At 37.8% G+C, this 11,828-nt stretch overlaps 1 long non-coding RNA gene across 1 annotated transcript; it reads right to left on the bottom strand.

Annotated features, from left to right (window-relative positions):
• Positions 1-10,617: 10,617 nt before the first annotated feature.
• On the bottom strand, positions 10,618-11,512 carry LOC127916993 (uncharacterized). Its single transcript, XR_008096902.1, has 3 exons — positions 11,486-11,512; positions 11,028-11,379; positions 10,618-10,915 (listed from the first exon to the last, which is right to left on the bottom strand). It is a non-coding gene; the product is annotated as an uncharacterized LOC127916993 (long non-coding RNA).
• Between the last annotated feature and the right edge of the window lie 316 nt (positions 11,513-11,828).

Below are 11,828 nucleotides of genomic sequence, written 5' to 3'. Positions count from 1 at the left end.
GTTCAGTTGAAGACTCTATAGATAGTTCAGTTGAAGACTCTATAGATAGTTCAGTTGAAGACTCTATAGATAGTTCAGTTGAAGACTCTGTAGATAGTTCAGTTGAAGACTCTCTGTAGATAGTTCAGTTGAAGACTCTATAGATAGTTCAGTTGAAGACTCTATAGATAGTTCAGTTGAAGACTCTATAGATAGTTCAGTTGAAGACTCTATAGATAGTTCAGTTGAAGACTCTATAGATAATTCAGTTGAAGACTCTATAGATAGTTCAGTTGAAGACTCTATAGATAGTTCAGTTGAAGACTCTATAGATAATTCAGATGAAGACTCTATAGATAGTTCAGTTGAAGACTCTATAGATAGTTCAGTTGAAGACTCTATAGATAATTCAGTTGAAGACTCTATAGATAGTTCAGTTGAAGACTCTATAGATAGTTCAGTTGAAGACTCTATAGATAGTTCAGTTGAAGACTCTATAGATAGTTCAGTTGAAGACTCTCTGTAGATAGTTCAGTTGAAGACTCTATAGATAGTTCAGTTGAAGACTCTATAGATAGTTCAGTTGAAGACTCTATAGATAGTTCAGTTGAAGACTCTGTAGATAGTTCAGTTGTAAGACTCTATAGATAGTTCAGTTGAAGACTCTATAGATAGTTCAGTTGAAGACTCTATAGATAGTTCAGTTGAAGACTCTATAGATAGTTCAGATGAAGACTCTACAGATAATTCAGTTGAAGACTCTTATAGATAGTTCAGTTGAAGACTCTCTATAGATAGTTCAGTTGAAGACTCTATAGATAATTCAGTTGAAGACTCTATAGATAGTTCAGTTGAAGACTCTATAGATAGTTCAGTTGAAGACTTGAAGACTCTATAGATAGTTCAGTTGAAGACTCTCTGTAGATAGTTCAGTTGAAGACTCTATAGATAGTTCAGTTGAAGACTCTCTGTAGATAGTTCAGTTGAAGACTCTATAGATAGTTGAAGACTCTAGATAGTTCAGTTGAAGACTCTATAGATAGTTCAGTTGAAGACTCTCTGTAGATAGTTCAGTTGAAGACTCTCTATAGATAGTTCAGTTGAAGACTCTATAGATAGTTCAGTTGAAGACTCTATAGATAGTTCAGTTGAAGACTCTATAGATAGTTCAGTTGAAGACTCTATAGATAGTTCAGTTGAAGACTCTATAGATAGTTCAGTTGAAGACTCTATAGATAGTTCAGTTGAAGACTCTATAGATAGTTCAGTTGAAGACTCTATAGATAATTCAGATGAAGACTCTATAGATAGTTCAGTTGAAGACTCTATAGATAGTTCAGTTGAAGACTCTATAGATAATTCAGTTGAAGACTCTATAGATAGTTCAGTTGAAGACTCTATAGATAGTTCAGTTGAAGACTCTATAGATAGTTCAGTTGAAGACTCTATAGATAGTTCAGTTGAAGACTCTCTGTAGATAGTTCAGTTGAAGACTCTATAGATAATTCAGTTGAAGACTCTATAGATAGTTCAGTTGAAGACTCTATAGATAGTTCAGTTGAAGACTCTATAGATAGTTCAGTTGAAGACTCTATAGATAGTTCAGTTGAAGACTCTCTGTAGATAGTTCAGTTGAAGACTCTGTAGATAGTTCAGTTGTAAGACTCTATAGATAGTTCAGTTGAAGACTCTATAGATAGTTCAGTTGAAGACTCTATAGATAGTTCAGTTGAAGACTCTATAGATAGTTCAGATGAAGACTCTACAGATAATTCAGTTGAAGACTCTTATAGATAGTTCAGTTGAAGACTCTATAGATAATTCAGTTGAAGACTCTATAGATAGTTCAGTTGAAGACTCTATAGATAGTTCAGTTGAAGACTCTATAGATAGTTCAGTTGAAGACTCTGTAGATAGTTCAGTTGAAGACTCTATAGATAGTTCAGATGAAGACTCTATAGATAGTTCAGTTGAAGACTCTATAGATAGTTCAGTTGAAGACTTGAAGACTAGATAGTTCAGTTGAAGACTCTAGATAGTTCAGTTGAAGAAGACTCTATAGATAGTTCAGTTGAAGACTCTATAGATAATTCAGTTGAAGACTCTATAGATAGTTCAGTTGATAGTTCAAGACTCTATAGATAGTTCAGTTGAAGACTCTATAGATAGTTCAGTTGAAGACTCTATAGATAGTTCAGTTGAAGACTCTATAGATAGTTCAGTTGAAGACTCTATAGATAGTTCAGTTGAAGACTCTATAGATAGTTCAGTTGAAGACTCTATAGATAGTTCAGTTGAAGACTCTATAGATAGTTCAGTTGAAGACTCTCTGTAGATAGTTCAGTTGAAGACTCTATAGATAGTTCAGTTGAAGACTCTATAGATAATTCAGTTGAAGACTCTATAGATAGTTCAGTTGAAGACTCTATAGATAGTTCAGTTGAAGACTCTATAGATAGTTCAGTTGAAGACTCTATAGATAATTCAGTTGAAGACTCTATAGATAGTTCAGTTGAAGACTCTATAGATAGTTCAGTTGAAGACTCTATAGATAGTTCAGTTGAAGATAATTCTAGATAGTTCAGTTGAAGACTCTATAGATAGTTCAGTTGAAGACTCTATAGATAGTTCAGTTGAAGACTCTATAGATAGTTCAGTTGAAGACTCTATAGATAGTTCAGTTGAAGACTCTATAGATAGTTCAGTTGAAGACTCTATAGATAGTTCAGTTGAAGACTCTATAGATAGTTCAGTTGAAGACTCTATAGATAGTTCAGTTGAAGACTCTATAGATAGTTCAGACTTGATAGTTCAAGACTCTATAGATAGTTCAGTTGAAGACTCTATAGATAGTTCAGTTGAAGACTCTATAGATAGTTCAGTTGAAGACTCTATAGATAGTTCAGTTGAAGACTCTATAGATAGTTCAGTTGAAGACTCTATAGATAGTTCAGTTGAAGACTCTGTAGATAGTTCAGTTGAAGACTCTATAGATAGTTCAGTTGAAGACTCTATAGATAGTTCAGTTGAAGACTCTATAGATAGTTCAGTTGAAGACTCTATAGATAGTTCAGTTGAAGACTCTATAGATAGTTCAGTTGAAGACTTAGAAGACTCTATAGATAGTTCAGTTGAAGACTCTATAGATAGTTCAGTTGAAGACTCTATAGATAGTTCAGTTGAAGACTCTATAGATAGTTCAGTTGAAGACTCTATAGATAGTTCAGTTGAAGACTCTATAGATAATTCAGTTGAAGACTCTATAGATAGTTCAGTTGAAGACTCTATAGATAGTTCAGTTGAAGACTCTATAGATAATTCAGTTGAAGACTCTATAGATAGTTCAGTTGAAGACTCTCTATAGATAGTTCAGTTGAAGACTCTATAGATAATTCAGTTGAAGACTCTATAGATAGTTCAGTTGAAGACTCTATAGATAGTTCAGTTGAAGACTCTATAGATAGTTCTCTATAGATAGTTGAAGACTCTATAGATAGTTCAGTTGAAGACTCTATAGATAGTTCAGTTGAAGACTCTATAGATAGTTCAGTTGAAGACTCTATAGATAGTTCAGTTGAAGACTCTATAGATAGTTCAGTTGAAGACTCTATAGATAGTTCAGTTGAAGACTCTATAGATAGTTCAGTTGAAGACTCTATAGATAGTTCAGTTGAAGACTCTCAGTTGATAGAATAGATAATTCAGATGAAGACTCTATAGATAGTTCAGTTGAAGACTCTATAGATAGTTCAGTTGAAGACTCTATAGATAATTCAGTTGAAGACTCTATAGATAGTTCAGTTGAAGACTCTATAGATAGTTCAGTTGAAGACTCTATAGATAGTTCAGATAGTTCAGTTGAAGACTCTATAGATAGTTCAGTTGAAGACTCTATAGATAGTTCAGTTGAAGACTCTATAGATAGTTCAGTTGAAGACTCTATAGATAATTCAGTTGAAGACTCTATAGATAGTTCAGTTGAAGACTCTATAGATAGTTCAGTTGAAGACTCTATAGATAGTTCAGTTGAAGACTCTGTAGATAGTTCAGTTGTAAGACTCTATAGATAGTTCAGTTGAAGACTCTATAGATAGTTCAGATGAAGACTCTATAGATAGTTCAGTTGAAGACTCTATAGATAGTTCAGTTGAAGACTCTATAGATAATTCAGTTGAAGACTCTATAGATAGTTCAGTTGAAGACTCTATAGATAGTTCAGTTGAAGACTCTATAGATAGTTCAGTTGAAGACTCTATAGATAGTTCAGTTGAAGACTCTGTAGATAGTTCAGTTGTAAGACTCTATAGATAGTTCAGTTGAAGACTCTATAGATAGTTCAGTTGAAGACTCTATAGATAGTTCAGTTGAAGACTCTATAGATAGTTCAGTTGAAGACTCTATAGATAGTTCAGTTGAAGACTCTCTGTAGATAGTTCAGTTGAAGACTCTGTAGATAGTTCAGTTGTAAGACTCTATAGATAGTTCAGTTGAAGACTCTATAGATAGTTCAGTTGAAGACTCTATAGATAGTTCAGTTGAAGACTCTATAGATAGTTCAGTTGAAGACTCTATAGATAGTTCAGTTGAAGACTCTTATAGATAGTTCAGTTGAAGACTCTCTATAGATAGTTCAGAAGACTCTATAGATAGTTCAGTTGAAGACTCTATAGATAGTTCAGTTGAAGACTCTCTATAGATAGTTCAGTTGAAGACTCTATAGATAATTCAGTTGAAGACTCTATAGATAGTTCAGTTGAAGACTCTATAGATAGTTCAGTTGAAGACTCTATAGATAGTTCAGTTGAAGACTCTATAGATAGTTCAGTTGAAGACTCTATAGATAGTTCAGTTGAAGACTCTATAGATAGTTCAGTTGAAGACTCTATAGATAGTTCAGTTGAAGACTCTATAGATAGTTCAGTTGAAGACTCTATAGATAGTTCAGTTGAAGACTCTATAGATAGTTCAGTTGAAGACTCTATAGATAATTCAGATGAAGACTCTATAGATAGTTCAGTTGAAGACTCTATAGATAGTTCAGTTGAAGACTCTATAGATAATTCAGTTGAAGACTCTATAGATAGTTCAGTTGAAGACTCTATAGATAGTTCAGTTGAAGACTCTATAGATAGTTCAGTTGAAGACTCTATAGATAGTTCAGTTGAAGACTCTATAGATAGTTCAGTTGTAAGACTCTATAGATAGTTCAGTTGAAGACTCTATAGATAGTTCAGTTGAAGACTCTATAGATAGTTCAGTTGAAGACTCTATAGATAGTTCAGTTGAAGACTCTATAGATAGTTCAGTTGAAGACTCTGTAGATAGTTCAGTTGTAAGACTCTATAGATAGTTCAGTTGAATACTCTATAGATAATTCAGATGAAGACTCTATAGATAGTTCAGTTGAAGACTCTATAGATAGTTCAGTTGAAGACTCTATAGATAATTCAGTTGAAGACTCTATAGATAGTTCAGTTGAAGACTCTATAGATAGTTCAGTTGTAAGACTCTATAGATAGTTCAGTTGAAGACTCTATAGATAGTTCAGTTGAAGACTCTATAGATAGTTCAGTTGAAGACTCTATAGATAGTTCAGTTGAAGACTCTATAGATAGTTCAGTTGAAGACTCTGTAGATAGTTCAGTTGTAAGACTCTATAGATAGTTCAGTTGAATACTCTATAGATAGTTCAGTTGAAGACTCTCTATAGATAGTTCAGTTGAAGACTCTATAGATAATTCAGTTGAAGACTCTATAGATAGTTCAGTTGAAGACTCTCTATAGATAGTTCAGTTGAAGACTCTATAGATAATTCAGTTGAAGACTCTATAGATAGTTCAGTTGAAGACTCTATAGATAGTTCAGTTGAAGACTCTATAGATAGTTCAGTTGAAGACTCTATAGATAGTTCAGTTGAAGACTCTATAGATAGTTCAGTTGAAGACTCTATAGATAGTTCAGTTGAAGACTCTATAGATAGTTCAGTTGAAGACTCTATAGATAGTTCAGTTGAAGACTCTATAGATAGTTCAGTTGAAGACTATAGATAGTTCAGTTGAAGACTCTATAGATAATTCAGATGAAGACTCTATAGATAGTTCAGTTGAAGACTCTATAGATAGTTCAGTTGAAGACTCTATAGATAATTCAGTTGAAGACTCTATAGATAGTTCAGTTGAAGACTCTATAGATAGTTCAGTTGAAGACTCTATAGATAGTTCAGTTGAAGACTCTGTAGATAGTTCAGTTGTAAGACTCTATAGATAGTTCAGTTGAAGACTCTATAGATAGTTCAGTTGAAGACTCTATAGATAGTTCAGTTGAAGACTCTATAGATAGTTCAGTTGAAGACTCTATAGATAGTTCAGTTGAAGACTCTGTAGATAGTTCAGTTGTAAGACTCTATAGATAGTTCAGTTGAATACTCTATAGATAGTTCAGTTGAAGACTCTATAGATAGTTCAGTTGAAGACTCTATAGATAGTTCAGTTGAAGACTCTGTAGATAGTTCAGTTGAATACTCTATAGATAGTTCAGTTGAAGACTCTATAGATAGTTCAGTTGAAGACTCTATAGATAGTTCAGATGAAGACTCTACAGATAATTCAGTTGAAGACTCTTATAGATAGTTCAGTTGAAGACTCTATAGATAATTCAGTTGAAGACTCTATAGATAGTTCAGTTGAAGACTCTATAGATAGTTCAGTTGAAGACTCTATAGATAGTTCAGTTGAAGACTCTATAGATAGTTCAGTTGAAGACTCTATAGATAGTTCAGTTGAAGACTCTATAGATAGTTCAGTTGAAGACTCTATAGATAGTTCAGTTGAAGACTCTATAGATAGTTCAGTTGAAGACTATAGATAGTTCAGTTGAAGACTCTATAGATAATTCAGATGAAGACTCTATAGATAGTTCAGTTGAAGACTCTATAGATAGTTCAGTTGAAGACTCTATAGATAATTCAGTTGAAGACTCTATAGATAGTTCAGTTGAAGACTCTATAGATAGTTCAGTTGAAGACTCTATAGATAATTCAGTTGAAGACTATAGATAGTTCAGTTGAAGACTGTATAGATAGTTCAGTTGAAGACTCTCTATAGATAGTTCAGTTGAAGACTCTCTATAGATAGTTCAGTTGAAGACTCTATAGATAGTTCAGTTGAAGACTATAGATAGTTCAGTTGAAGACTCTACAGATAATTCAGATGAATACTCTACAGATAATTCAGATGAAGACTCTACAGATAATTCAGTTGAAGAATCTAATAGATAGTTCAGTTGAAGACTCTCTATAGATAATTCAGTTGAAGACTCTATAGATAATTCAGTTGAAGGCTCTCTATAGATAGTTCAGTTGAAGACTCTCTATAAATAATTCAGTTGAAGACTCTCTATAGATAGTTCAGTTGAAGACTCTATAGATAATTCAGTTGAAGACTCTATAGATAGTTCAGTTGAAGACTCTATAGATAGTTCAGTTGAAGACTCTATAGATAGTTCAGTTGAAGACTCTATAGATAGTTCAGTTGAAGACTCTATAGATAGTTCAGTTGAAGACTCTGTAGATAGTTCAGTTGTAAGACTCTATAGATAGTTCAGTTGAAGACTCTATAGATAGTTCAGTTGAAGACTCTATAGATAGTTCAGTTGAAGACTCTATAGATAGTTCAGTTGAAGACTCTACAGATAATTCAGATGAATACTCTACAGATAATTCAGATGAAGACTCTACAGATAATTCAGTTGAAGAATCTAATAGATAGTTCAGTTGAAGACTCTCTATAGATAATTCAGTTGAAGACTCTATAGATAATTCAGTTGAAGGCTCTCTATAGATAGTTCAGTTGAAGACTCTCTATAGATAATTCAGTTGAAGACTCTCTATAGATAGTTCAGTTGAAGACTCTATAGATAATTCAGTTGAAGACTCTATAGATAATTCAGTTGAAGGCTCTCTATAGATAGTTCAGTTGAAGACTCTCTATAGATAATTCAGTTGAAGACTCTCTATAGATAGTTCAGTTGAAGACTCTATAGATAGTTTAGTTGAAGACTCTACAGATAATTCAGATGAAGACTACAGATAATTCAGATGAAGACTCTACAGATAATTCAGATGAAGACTCTACAGATAATTCAGATGAAGACTCTACAGATAATTTAGTTGAAGACTACAGATAATTCAGTTGAAGACTCTATAGATAATTCAGTTGAAGACTCTATAGATAATTCAGTTGAAGACTCTATAGATAATTCAGTTGAAGACTCACCATTAGTTGGGTTGTAGTGATTGCCGATGTTTGTCAGGATGTCCTTGTAGACCAGGGTAGTGGATGTGGGTCCATAGTAACCACCATAGTAACCCCCAACTCCCAAAGTAACAGAGAACGCTACCTTCCGTTCTGTTAGAGGAAACAAACAAAAACACACATTGGTCAGAAACCAACAAGACAATGGTTTAAATGGTCAGACAACAGTTTGTGGTTGTAATGCTTTAGTTACAATGGCAACTTAACCTCCAGTCCTCTACCTGTTCTCTGTCCTCCAGTCCTCTACCTGTTCTGTCCTCCAGTCCTCCTCTACCTGTTCTCTGTCCTTCAGTCCTCCAGCTGTTCTCTGTCCTCCAGTCCTCCTCTACCTGTTCTCTGTCCTCTACCTGTTCTCTGTCCTCCAGTCCTCTTCCTGTTCTCTGTCCTCCACTCCTCTACCTGTTCTCGGTCCTCTACCTGTTCTCTGTCCTCCAGTCCTCTACCTGTTCTCTGTCCTCCAGTCCTCTACCTGTTCTCTGTCCTCTACCTGTTCTCTGTCCTCTAGTCCTCTACCTGTTCTCTGTCCTCTACCTGGTCTCTGTCCTCCAGTCCTCTCTACCTGTTCTCTGTCCTCCAGTCCTCTACATGTTCTCTGTCGTCCAGTCCTCTACCTGTTCTCTGTCCTCCACTCCTCTACCTGTTCTCTGTCCTCTACCTGTTCTCTGTCCTCCAGTCCTCTACCTGTTCTCTGTCCTCCAGTCCTCTACCTGTTCTCTGTCCTCCAATCCTCTACCTGTTCTCTGTCCTCCAGTCCTCTACCTGTTCTCTGTCCTCCAGTCCTCTACCTGTTCTCTGTCCTCCAGTCCTCTACCTGTTCTCTGTCCTCCAGTCCTCTACCTGTTCTCTGTCCTCCAGTCCTCTACATGTTCTCTGTCGTCCAGTCCTCTACCTGTTCTCTGTCCTCCACTCCTCTACCTGTTCTCTGTCCTCTACCTGTTCTCTGTCCTCCAGTCCTCTACCTGTTCTCTGTCCTCCAACACAGAACATGGCCAAGATGTTCAAATGTTCATAAATTATCAGCATGGTCAAATAATAATAATCGCACAGAATAATAATCGCACAGATACCTGTTCTCTGTCCTCCACTCCTCTACCTGTTCTCTGTCCTCTACCTGTTCTCTGTCCTCCAATCCTCTACCTGTTCTCTGTCCTCCAGTCCTCTACCTGTTCTCTGTCCTCCAGTCCTCTACCTGTTCTCTGTCCTCCAGTCCTCTACCTGTTCTCTGTCCTCCAGTCCTCTACCTGTTCTCTGTCCTCCAGTCCTCTACCTGTTCTCTGTCCTCCAATCCTCTACCTGTTCTCTGTCCTCCAGTCCTCTACCTGTTCTGTCCTCCAGTCCTCCTCTACCTGTTCTCTGTCCTCCAGTCCTCTACCTGTTCTCTGTCCTCTACCTGTTCTCTGTCCTCCAGTCCTCTACCTGTTCTCTGTCCTCCAGTCCTCTAACTGTTCTCTGTCCTCCAGTCCTCCTCTACCTGTTCTCTGTCCTCCACTCCTCTACCTGTTCTCCGTCCTCCAGTCCTCTACCTGTTCTCTGTCCTCCAGTCCTCTACCTGTTCTCTGTCCTCTACCTGTTCTCTGTCCTCCAGTCCTCTACCTGTTCTCTGTCCTCCACTCCTCTACCTGTTCTCTGTCCTCCACTCCTCTACCTGTTATCTGTCCTCCAGTCCTCTACCTGTTCTCTGTCCTCCAGTCCTCGACCTGTTCTCTGTCCTCCAGTCCTCTAACTGTTCTCTGTCCTCCAGTCCTCCTCTACCTGTTCTCTGTCCTCCAGTCCTCTACCTGTTCTCTGTCCTCCAGTTCTCTACCTGTTCTCTGTCCTCCAATCCTCTACCTGTTCTCTGTCCTCCAGTCCTCTACCTGTTCTGTCCTCCAGTCCTCCTCTACCTGTTCTCTGTCCTCCAGTCCTCTACCTGTTCTCTGTCCTCTACCTGTTCTCTGTCCTCTACCTGTTCTCTGTCCTCCAGTCCTCTACCTGTTCTGTCCTCCAGTCCTCCTCTACCTGTTCTCTGTCCTCCACTCCTCTACCTGTTCTCTGTCCTCTAGTCCTCTACCTGTTCTCTGTCCTCTACCTGTTCTCTGTCCTCCAGTCCTCTACCTGTTCTCTGTCCTCGAGTCCTCTACCTGTTCTCTGTCCTCTAGTCCTCTACCTGTTCTCTGTCCTCCACCTGTTCTCTGTCCTCCAGTCCTCTACCTGTTCTCTGTCCTCCAGTCCTCTACCTGTTCTCTGTCCTCCAATCCTCTACCTGTTCTCTGTCCTCCAATCCTCTACCTGTTCTCTGTCCTCTAGTCCTCTACCTGTTCTCTGTCCTCCAGTCCTCTACCTGTTCTCTGTCCTCCAATCCTCTACCTGTTCTCTGTCCTCCAATCCTCTACCTGTTCTCTGTCCTCTAGTCCTCCTCTACCTGTTCTCTGTCCTCCAATCCTCTACCTGTTCTCTGTCCTCCAGTCCTCTACCTGTTCTCTGTCCTCCAGTCCTCTACCTGTTCTCTTTCTTCAGCTCATCCTCCATCTCTACCTGTGTTCTCTCTCTCTCTTCTCTACCTGTGTTCTCTCCTTTCTTCTCCTCTACCTGTGTTCTCTTTCTTCTTCTCCTCTACCTGTGTTCTCTCTCTTCTTCTCCTCTACCTGTGCTCTCTCTCTTCTTCTTCTCTACCTGTGTTCTATCTCTTCTTCTCCTCTACCTGTGTTCTCTCTCTTCTTCTCCTCTACCTGTGTTCTCTCTCTTCTTCTCCTCTACCTGTGTTCTCTCTCTTCTTCTCCTCTACCTGTGCTCTCTCTCTTCTTCTCCTCTACCTGTGTTCTTTCTCTCTCTTCTCTACCTGTGTTCTCTCTCTTCTTCTTCTCTACCTGTGTTCTCTTTCTTCTTCTCCTCTACCTGTGTTCTCTCTCTTCTTCTCCTCTACCTGTGCTCTCTCTCTTCTTCTCCTCTACCTGTGTTCTTTCTCTCTCTCCTCTACCTGTGTTCTCTCTCTTCTCTACCTGTGTTCTCTCTCTTCTCTACCTGTGTTCTCTCTCTTCTCTACCTGTGTTCTCTCTCTTCTCTACCTGTGTTCTCTCTCTTCTCTACCTGTGTTCTCTCTCTTCTCTACCTGTGTTCTGTCTCTTCTCTACCTGTGTTCTCTCTCTTCTCTACCTGTGTTCTGTCTCTCTCTCTCTTCTCTACCCGTGTTCTCTCTCTCTCTCTCTCTCCTCTACCTGTGTTCTCTCTCTTCTCTACCTGTGTTCTGTCTCTTCAGCTCCTCCAGCTCAGTCTTCTGTAGTTCCCCCTGGCTCTGAGAGTAGTTGGAGCTGACGTCAAGAGTCCTCATCTCCAGGGCTGGAACCAGAGAGCTCAATCCATCAATGAATACACTAATAGTTTATTAAAACACAATGTGTGGATAAATTAATACACTAATCGATTACTAAAACACAACGTGTGGATAAATGAATACACTAATCGATTACTAAAACACAACGTGTGGATAAATGAATACACTAATCGATTACTAAAACACAACGTGTGGATAAATGAATACAATAAACGATTACTAAAGAC

The sequence above is a fragment of the Oncorhynchus keta genome, unplaced genomic scaffold (assembly GCF_023373465.1).
Source record: "Oncorhynchus keta strain PuntledgeMale-10-30-2019 unplaced genomic scaffold, Oket_V2 Un_contig_1056_pilon_pilon, whole genome shotgun sequence".
NCBI classification, from domain to species: Eukaryota; Metazoa; Chordata; class Actinopteri; order Salmoniformes; family Salmonidae; genus Oncorhynchus; species Oncorhynchus keta.
This window is presented reverse-complemented; position numbering and strand designations above follow the sequence as displayed.